Genomic DNA, 10,018 nt, shown 5'->3' on the forward strand with positions numbered 1-10,018 from the left:
GGGGAGAGAGGGGAGAGGGGAGAGAGGAGAGGGGAGAGGGGAAAGATACACAGAGTCAGAAGAGACATACAGAGAAAGAAAGAGACAGACAGAGACACAGACACACAGAAACAGAGAGAGAAAGCAATTTGTAAGAGCTATGTACCTATACAGCCTGGAATAGAAGAGCCACCAGGGAGTGTGCAGCCGAGCTACCGAGGACAGGCAGTCTTGGAGATGAAAGGCTGACGCACAGAAGATGCCCGTGCAGACGCAGGTGTCAGTCTCATCCCACCCAGCTTTGCCTTCAGCATCTCCCTCTGGGGCTGCTGCTCCTGTTCTTGTAGTCAGTCGCATGGCTTGCCTTGTGCTTCTGAGATACCAGAGTCTTTCTTCTTGTTGGCTCTAAGCCTCTTGGTTTCTGCTTACAGCAATTCCCTGTGTCCCTCCCAATTCCTGCGTCTTTACGGTGTCTGTTTCTGAATACCTTGGGTTCAGGAATCCTAAAAGAAGGGCTGGTTAAGTATGTGGCAGATTGTGATTTTATTTTATTTTATTTTATTTTATTTTATTTTATTTTATTTTATTTTATTTTATTTTCAGAATCTGGCCCACTCAGGGCCCTGCTGTGAAGCAGCTTGGGGGATTAAATACAGCTGCTGCTGTGTGAGTCCCAGTGTAGACGCTGCACAATGAAATGACTTGTGTGTTGAGAATCTTAAGTGGAACACTGCACTGAATCAATTTATGTTGCATCAATTTACGTCTTTACCTAATTTGTTCTGCAAATAAAAGGCTTTCATATGTCCAGATCTGGGCAGTCATCTCAGATTTGCTGTTGGTACCTAAGCATCTAAACGGATCAGATCTGTTACATTTTGATAGGAGCATTCTGTCTTTGTAAAAATAAGTAATGCTTTTTAAAGGTTTGTTCTAAATTATGTAGGTATGTATGTATATGTTGTCTGTGGATGGGTGTGTGTACACTGGTACGCTTGGCTGGGGACTGGAATCTGCTGCATCTCATGGACCTCCTCCATCCTGGAACTGGAGTTACAGGCAGCTGGAAGCCACCTGACGTGGATGTGTGGATGCGGGATGCAGACTTGGGTCCTCTGCAAAAGTAGTCAGTGTGTTCTTAACTGCTGAGCCATCTCTCCAGTCCCGAGTGCCCACCATTTTCAATTGTGTACCTACTACACTGCACGTTTTTAATCTATTCATTTTCATCGTCATAACATAGATAAATAAAAGGTATCCTGCCCTTGAGGAATGTCTTTAAAAGATGAAGGACCGGGAACTAAGATTTCAGCTCAACCCTGGTTCCAAAGCTTAAGCCGCGTCCTCCATCACACTGTCTGAAGCCTACATTTCCAGCTTCTCCGGTTGACTTCCCCTTCCTCTGATTTCTCCTGAGATGTGAGTAGGGATTGCTTTGCATAACTGTATCAGAATATACACAATGCTGTAATTTTAAATGAGAGCTTTCTGAGCTAGTGACTGTTTAATAATAGCTATTGTATTCATTCTTGGTGAGTCACTTTTATTTCTCAATTAACATTTTTAGCTATTTGTGGTAGCAAACACTGTGGGGAAGGAAGGAGAGTCAAGAGTTCACAGCCGTCAAGGGTACACAAAACCCTGTTTTCTTTTCTTTTTTTTTTTAAGATTTATTTATTTATTATATGTAAGTACACTGTAGCTGTCCTCAGACACTCCGGAAAAGGGCATCAGATCTTGTTAGGGATGGTTGTGAGCCACCATGTGGTTGCTGGGATTTGAACTCGGGACCTTTGGAAGAGCAGTCGGGAGCTCTTACCCACTGAGCCATCTCACCAGCCCAAAACCCTGTTTTCAAATGAACAACAATAAGAAGAGATTTGGGCTGGTGAGATGACTCAGTGGGTAAGAGCACCCGACTGCTCTTCTGAAGGTCCGGAGTTCGAATCCCAGCAACCACATGGTGGCTCACAACCATCCGTAACAAGATCTGACGCCCTCTTCTGGAGTGTCTGAAGACAGCTACAGTGTACTTACATATAATAAATAAATAAATCTTAAAAAAAAAAAAAAAAGAAGAAGAAGAGATTTTAGAGACTGGGTGTGGTGGTGGACACCTTTAATCCCATCACTTGGGAGGCAAGGCAGGAAAATCTGTTTGAGGCAAACCTGGTCTATAGTGAGATCTGGGCCAGCCAAGGCAATATGGTAAAACAAAACAATACACAAAAGAAGCAACAAGACCAATTCATAATCAATTTTATTTTCTTTCATATTCCAATTAATTTAATTCTGTTAAGACAAGTGAACGTTTCCAGGAAAAATCCTGGTCTTTACGTGTGGCATGTATACAGTCTCTGCTGGCTTTAAAGGCCACTCAGCCTTTCCTCCTACTCTCAGTTGCCATGAGACTTCTTGTCACTCTCTGTGATGCCTGCACTTCTGGAGTATGGCTTGGAGGTATTAAGTAAAGACCAGTCTTTTCACAGAAATGTTAACACTGACTTCCCCTTTCAGGAGACCTTAAGGTAGAAGTCAAGATCAGGGAATTCAGGAGGTGAGATGTTATCCCCTGGCTACCAGGAGTCTGCCGAATCACTGTAATTCTTTCAAATGTCTTTAGAAATCTAAATAGTTTAACTGGGATAGAGATGAACAGAAAGACGCCTGTTTCCCAGAAAGGTAGTCAGTCAACTTTGCTCCAAAGGCTTTAAAAACCTCACAAAGGCCCAGTATTTCTCTAAACCCCAAGATCTGCTTCCATCTATGTAGACATAGTTCTTTTTTCTAATTTTAAGTTTATTTTTACATGGCGTCTTGCCTGTCTGTATGTCTGTGCACCATATGCATGCAGTTCCCGTGGAGGCCAGAAGAGGGCGCCAGATGCCTTGGGACATGCTTATGAGCTACCATGTGGGTGCCGGTCGTGGAACCCAGGTCCTCTGGAAGAGCAGCCAGTGCCCTTAACTCCCTGAGTCATCTCTCCAGCCCCAGGACATTTACTCTTATGTGGAGTTTCTCCACATGTAGTTTTAATACCCAGAGCCCTGGGCTGAGAGAACAGAAAAAGTATCGCTCACCCAAATTCAAACCAGTTCTGGTTGACTTTGAATCTTTTGCTCAGTGGTAAGTGATTTTCTGCAGTTCCATGACTAAGATGTTTAATTTGGCCCATGCAGGCACTTCGTGCGTAGCAAATGGAACAAAATGCAAAAAGGGCTTCAGGAAGGAAAAAAACAAAAAACAAAAAACAAAACAAAACAAAAAAACCAAAAACGGAGGACTACGGTTCCCTCGGGTGGGATTGTAAGTTGAGGTTGTTTTTCAAGTTGATCCCATGGCACTTGGACGGGGAGGTTGCCAGGTTCCATGTAGAGTATTTGGGGGAAAGTTTTTCCAAGTCTCAGGAGTAGGACCAAGAGAGCTGTGGCTAAGCTTTTGCAGCCCCTCTGCCATGTCAGGATGCTTAACAATATACACCTCTAGGATATGCCTTAACGGCCGTGTGAGGTGAATTCCATCACCCCGGGATCAGCTGAAGTTCTAACACCTCATACCACAACATATAGGGCCTTATTAGCTAATGGAGTAATTTCATGTATAGTTAAAATCATGCCACGTAGGGCAGACATCTAACCAGCACCCAAAGCTATGGCCGAGCCATGGTCTGTAGAAAAATACTTCTAATCAGTATGTATCAAGCCATAAAGGTGTACGCTCTAACACAGGGACATCGGTGGCCACGAGAGAACAGGCTTCCTATATCTAAACGAGGAGGAGAGGAAAAGAGTGAGTGTGTAGGGTTGTGGAACCTCAAGGGATGTGGAAATCACATATTCTTATTCATCAAGTAATTTTGAGTATGCTTTGAAGCAAACACTGTCTTTTCTCTGATGACGTAGTGCGGAGTCAGTTACCTGCTGTGGCGGATCTCCTGAGATGTGGAAAAGAAGGCCTTCTCTTACAAGGGGGTGTGGGGGAGGAGCTGTCCAGTGATATATGGACAGGGCGCCCAGGAAATTATAACCACCTGCAAAGCTTAAGTCGGGTTTGGTTTGGCCTTAGTTTCTAAAAGCAGAGGTACCAACGTTAATTATAGTGACTGATGTTGTTTTGTTTTGTTTGGGGGGGCGGTGCTTGTTTGTTGGATTGGTTTGGTTTTTCAAGGCAGGGTGAGACAGGGTTTCTCTGTATAACAGAGCCCTGCCTGTCCTGGACTCTTTTTGTAGACCAGGCTGGCCTCGAACTCACAGAGATCCACCTGCCTCTGCCTCCGAAGTTCTGGCATCGAATGCATGGACCACTAATCCTGGTATGTCTGTGCCTTTTTAAAATTTGTTCCTGATCCAGCGCTTGATTATATTGTCCCAATCAAGAAGTGTTTTCTTTTGATTAGATGACGTTGTTTTCAACTAGCGTGGGTTAGCGGTCGTCGGCAAGCACCGGCGAAGTCCTGTGGTCATTTGTTGTCGGCTCCCGTTTGCTTGCATCAGTTGGCAACTGAGTCACATGCTGCCCAGGCTAGCCTGAAACTCAGCGTAGTCGAGGATGACCTTGAACTCCCGACTCTCCTGCTTCCCTTCCCAAGTGCTATGATCATAGGTGTAGCACATCACTCCCAGCTTCTCTGTGGTCGATCGAGAGAGATGTATTACCTGGACCCTTCCCCACATTCATCATCTCCTGGCTTGGGACAAGAGGAAAGCAGACCGGCTTCCACCGTCCTCTACAGCGTCACAGCCAGGGTTAATGTTCTAGTCATGAACTGTTCCTCTCAAGTGAGTGCCACAGCCTTAACTTTACATTGGCCTCATCTGGAAAGAATTAAAAAAATGACTGGTGCCCGACTCTCCTCCCACCCACGCCACTCCAGCCCACGTTGCTGATTTAATTACATTGGAGTGAGCCTTGGGCATCGGAATTTCTAAAAGATGAATTTTTAAAAGCTCTCCAGTTGATTCTAGTGTTCAGCAACATTCGTGAGCTGCTGCTCTATGCCTGGAAACTCATTAACTAGCTTTGAGGTATGGGTCAGAACTTGGCTTTCGGGAAATTAAATTGACAGTAAGGCAGATTGAAGCCGAAAGTTGGCCCGGTGAGAAGTCATGTGAGAAATGAACACAGTAGAATAGGGATGAGGGCTTGAGGAAGGGAGAGAGGCACCATTGTAAATTCAGTCAGCAAGGGACAGACTCTGAAGGGACAGGCTTGCTCACCAGTGACCTGGCAGATTAAGCAACATTAAAATGGATCTATAAGGTGCCCCACCTTTCTGTCGGATGGTGCAATAATGGGCCTCTTTAAAGTGATTTTCTTACCCCACACCAGGTCGCGCAGCTGACCACATGTAGTGGCCGTGCTGAGCTCTGTACAGGGGTGAGAGATGTTGCTGTGGAGCTGATGGCCACTCCTGCCCTCGATGTCAGTCAGGAGCGGTGGTGGGGTGTGGGAGGGATGTGGGACAGCGCAGCTGCAGTGGACAGTGAACAAGATATTATAGTATAAGGCCAGCCCTTGGCTTACAGATCAGCCCATGGCAGAGAGGGTCAGAGCTGCGGTCCACACCCTGCTATCAGAACAGGGATCCCACCCTTGGAAACCCTGCCTAGTTACAAAGATGGCCCTGACTCTAGGCAACAACAGGACATCCGAGGTCCAGTATTTATGATGCTTCAGAAACCACTTCCGTTTGCAATGTCACTTCAACAAAGTATTCAATGGAAAGTAGAAATGGAACAAAGCAGTTGACGAGGTAGAGAGGGGTGGATGTCGAGGCTGGAAGGCGGTGACAGGTGTGGGAGGAGGCTGAGCTAGATGCGATGAGACAAGAGAGCTTGTCATCGTGCAGAGTAGGGCTGGCAGGGTGGTGTGCAGCCGCCTGGAGCTCCTGCAAGCCCTGCCCCCGAACTTGCAGCCTAGCCACACAATCAACCTGACCCTGAGCGGCTACAGGATGCCAGAGATGGAGATGGTTCATTCTCTGGGTTGGGCCTTCTCCAAAGACCTCCAGGGTCCGTCCGTGTTGCCCCTGGAGGCCGTCTTGACATCCATGGTTCATGCTACAGTCGGGGAACATGCTGGTGTCTGTGGGGTGTGCTGCCACCCCAGACCGTGTTGATACCTAAAGACATGTGGATGTCCGTGGTCTCCTGCTGCCACTGGAGGCCGACAGGCCGTGGGTTGGTGTCCGCAGTCTGCGCCTGTGCCGCGACCGAGAGGCGTGTCTGGGTCCTTGGTCCTCGTCACTCAGGTCACATTGATGTCCGTGACCCACGCTACCACCGAGGGCCGTGTGGAGGTCGGGGGGACTTGCTGCTGCCAGAGCCCGTGTGGATGCTCCTGGTCTGTGCTCCCACAGAAGGCCACGTTGGTGTCGGTGGCCTGTGCTGAGGTCCTGGTCCGTGTTAACGCTGGAGGCTGGTGGATGCCCTTGAGCCCTGCTGCCGGTGGCTGTAAAGAGCAAGTGGCGGCAATGACTGCAGACTCACAGTTGAGAATGAGAGACATGGTGGCTTCTGAGACACCCCTCGTCCCCACCCCGAAAGAAACCGTGTAGACAGGAAGCCACTCTTAAAAATTGTGGTAGGGGTCCTCAAGTGTTGGTGCTTTTCACAGCTGATGGCTTTGGGCGGGGTGGGAGTGGGGAAGGATCGTTTTCTTTAAGGGGCTGGCCATGCGCCAGTGTGTAGACAACACAAAGTGGACTTAGTACATAGTCTTAACTTGTTCTTTTGGGGGGAGGGGTCATGGGGTGGGGGACCGACCTGGGAAGTAAATGTGGTGAGATGCATTATGTCATTAAGAGAAACTCCCAAATAATCAATAAAAATATTATGTTGGAGAAAAAAAAAACCCAAAAACAAAAAAACGAAATAATTTTATACTGATAAGCTAATAAGCTTTACCTAGTTTTTACCTAATAAGCTTAGACTTACACATAAGCTAACTTCGGCATTTCATCGTGGAATTCATAGAATCTGCTATTGTTTACTGTTCCAAAATTATATTGCTGAGTTCTGTCTAAATGTGTAAGTATTTTCATTCTGGTCACCATGTTTCATCACAGTAATGAGTAACTCTACTGAGGGTTATTGCATATACACACACACACACATATACACATACACACTCACACACACACACTCACACATATACACACACTCATATACATGCACACACATACACACTCACACATATACACATACTCACACACATACACACTCACACATATACACACTCACACACACATACACACACATACACACATATACACACACTCACATATACACATACACACTCACACATATACACACTCACACACATACACACACATACACACACACTCACATATACACATATACACTCTCATACATACACATTCACACATACACAGACATATACACACATACATACACACTCACACACACTCACACATATACACACACTCACATATACACACATATACAATACACACTCACACACATATACACACTCATACACATACATACACATACACACTCACACATATACATACACACATACACACACATTCACACATACACATATATACTCACACACTCACACATGCACTCTCACACACATACACACTCACACACATATATACATATACACACTCACACACACTCATACACACATACACACTCATATATACACTCACTCATATACATACACACATATACACATATACTCACACACACTGACACACACACTCTCACACACATACATATCACACAGACACACAATTTTAAGGTTTATTTTTAAGTGTGTGTGTCTGCATCTGTTATTTGTATTTTTCTTTGTTTTTTTTTCTTTTTCTTTTCTCTGCTTTTTATCCTGGTTTGTTTGTTTATTGGCCCATTTGTTTTCTAATGAAAGAGAGGAAGAAGATGTGGAGTTGGATCAGGGGAAGGGGGAGATTGTGAGAAGACAAGGTATGGGAAACAGTGATCAGAATCTAGTATATGGATATTTAAAATAAAAATATAAAAATTCCAGTATACATGGAGGAGGAACTCACAAGGCCTCACAGCCAAGGAGCTGTTGTCAATGAGTTGCTGCTGGGGAAGGAAAAGGAGCTTCTCCTTGGGTATGTTCTCCACCTTCCGGTGGATGGGCCCACACCCACATGGACAAGCAGCAGTAATCAGACTCAGTGAGTCGTTTAAAAAGAAGACAAGGAAGAGCACGGGAAGCTGGGAGCAGGCATGCTGGGAGCCCTAAGGGAAGGGGAGCTGGATGTGATCAGAGTGTAGTGTACACATGCGTGCAGTATGGTATACATATGTGTGCAGTGTGGTGTATACATGTGTGCAGTGTAGTATAAACATGCATGCAGTGTGATGTACACATGTGTGCAGTGTGGTGTACACATGTGTGCAGTGTGGTTTATACATGTGTACAATGTAATATATACATGCATGCAGTGTGGTGTACACATGTGTGCAGTGTGGTGTATACATGTGTGCAATGTAATGTATACATGCATGCAGTGTGGTGTACACATGCATGCAGTGTGGTGTATACATGCATGCAGTGCAGTATATACATGTGTACAGTGTAGTGTATACATGCGTGCAGTGTAGTGCATACATACATGCAGTGCAGTGCATACATGTGTGCAGTGTAATATATACATGCATGCAGTTTAGTGCATACATGCATGCAGTGTAGTGTATACATGCATGCAGTGTAGTGTATACATGTGTGCAGTGTAGTGCATACATACATGCAGTGTAGTGCATACATGTGTGCAATGTTCAAAGAATAAATAAAGCACTAATTAAACATCAACAGCTTCTGAGCTGCAGAGACAGCCTGGAGATTAAGAGTGCTGGCTGTTCTCGCAAAGTCCTGCCTTCAGTTTCCAGCAATGACATGGTAGGCCATAACCATCAGTGAGATCCAGTGCCCTCTTCTGGTGTGCAGGCAGAACACTATACATAATAAAATAAATAATTTTTTCAATGAGCAGCTTCTAAAATGAACTAAGGTTATTAAAAATTGAGAAATTTCCGAGGGAGAACAACTCCTTCTGAGAATTGTCCTTTTCCTAACTGGGTGCTAGAAGGAGTTCTTCCGGCTAGACTTCCTGTCTCCGCCTTCCCCCTGAAAGGCGGTGAGTATATGGGCAATGCGAATTGAACTTTTTTTTTCTGTTCTTTTTTCCCTTGGGGGAGGTCACCAGGGTAGGGGTGGGCCTTGGGAGCCTAGGAAGAGGCTGTGATTGGGGTACATGATATGAAACTCCCAAATAATAGAAATATCATGTTGGAAAAAGAAAAATGGTTTAAGACAGGAGTAAGGGCCCAAACTTCTAAGACCAGGACTTTAAAGGAGAGATGAGAAGGAATTCAAGACCAGTTGGGGATAAAGGGGATTTTATTTTAGAAGAGAGGTGGGGGAGGGGAAGAGAAGGGAAGAAGGGGGAGACACACAAACAGACAGGTAGACAGACAGACAGTCAGAGACAATAACAGGGGGCTGACTTGTGTGTGAAATGTGTCTAGTGCATTTACTCCACTTTTTAAAAAATTTAAGTTTTTAAATTTTTATTCTTCGAGAATTTAATACGCAAATACAATGTGTTTCAATCACACCCTCTTCTTCAACTTCGCCCAAGCCCCTCCCAATTCCATGTCCACTTTGTCTATAACTCTCGGGGTCTGATTTGTTCTGCCCATGTGGGGTGGAGGTCATTCGCTGGAAGGTGACCACCAGAGACCAAACTCAGAGAGAAAACTGACTATCCCCTAGAAGCCATGGCCGTTTGATCTGCGTGAGTGCTTGGGGACCAGAGGAGGATCTGACTTGCCCTGGACACTGAAGTTTAATCTGTGAGGTTCACCAGATATGAGGAAGATTCTCGGTCTCCACCTCTCAAGGCAAGGGGACAACATAACAAAGTGTTGAAATGCCACATGTGGCCCTGATCAACAACCAGCAACCAAACAGGAACCCCAGAGTTTTTATTTAAGTGATTTCTTTTCCAAAACAGGGTCTCAGGAAGCCTTGCCTGGTA

Source organism: Mus pahari, chromosome 21, assembly GCF_900095145.1.
Source record: "Mus pahari chromosome 21, PAHARI_EIJ_v1.1, whole genome shotgun sequence".
NCBI classification, from domain to species: Eukaryota; Metazoa; Chordata; class Mammalia; order Rodentia; family Muridae; genus Mus; species Mus pahari.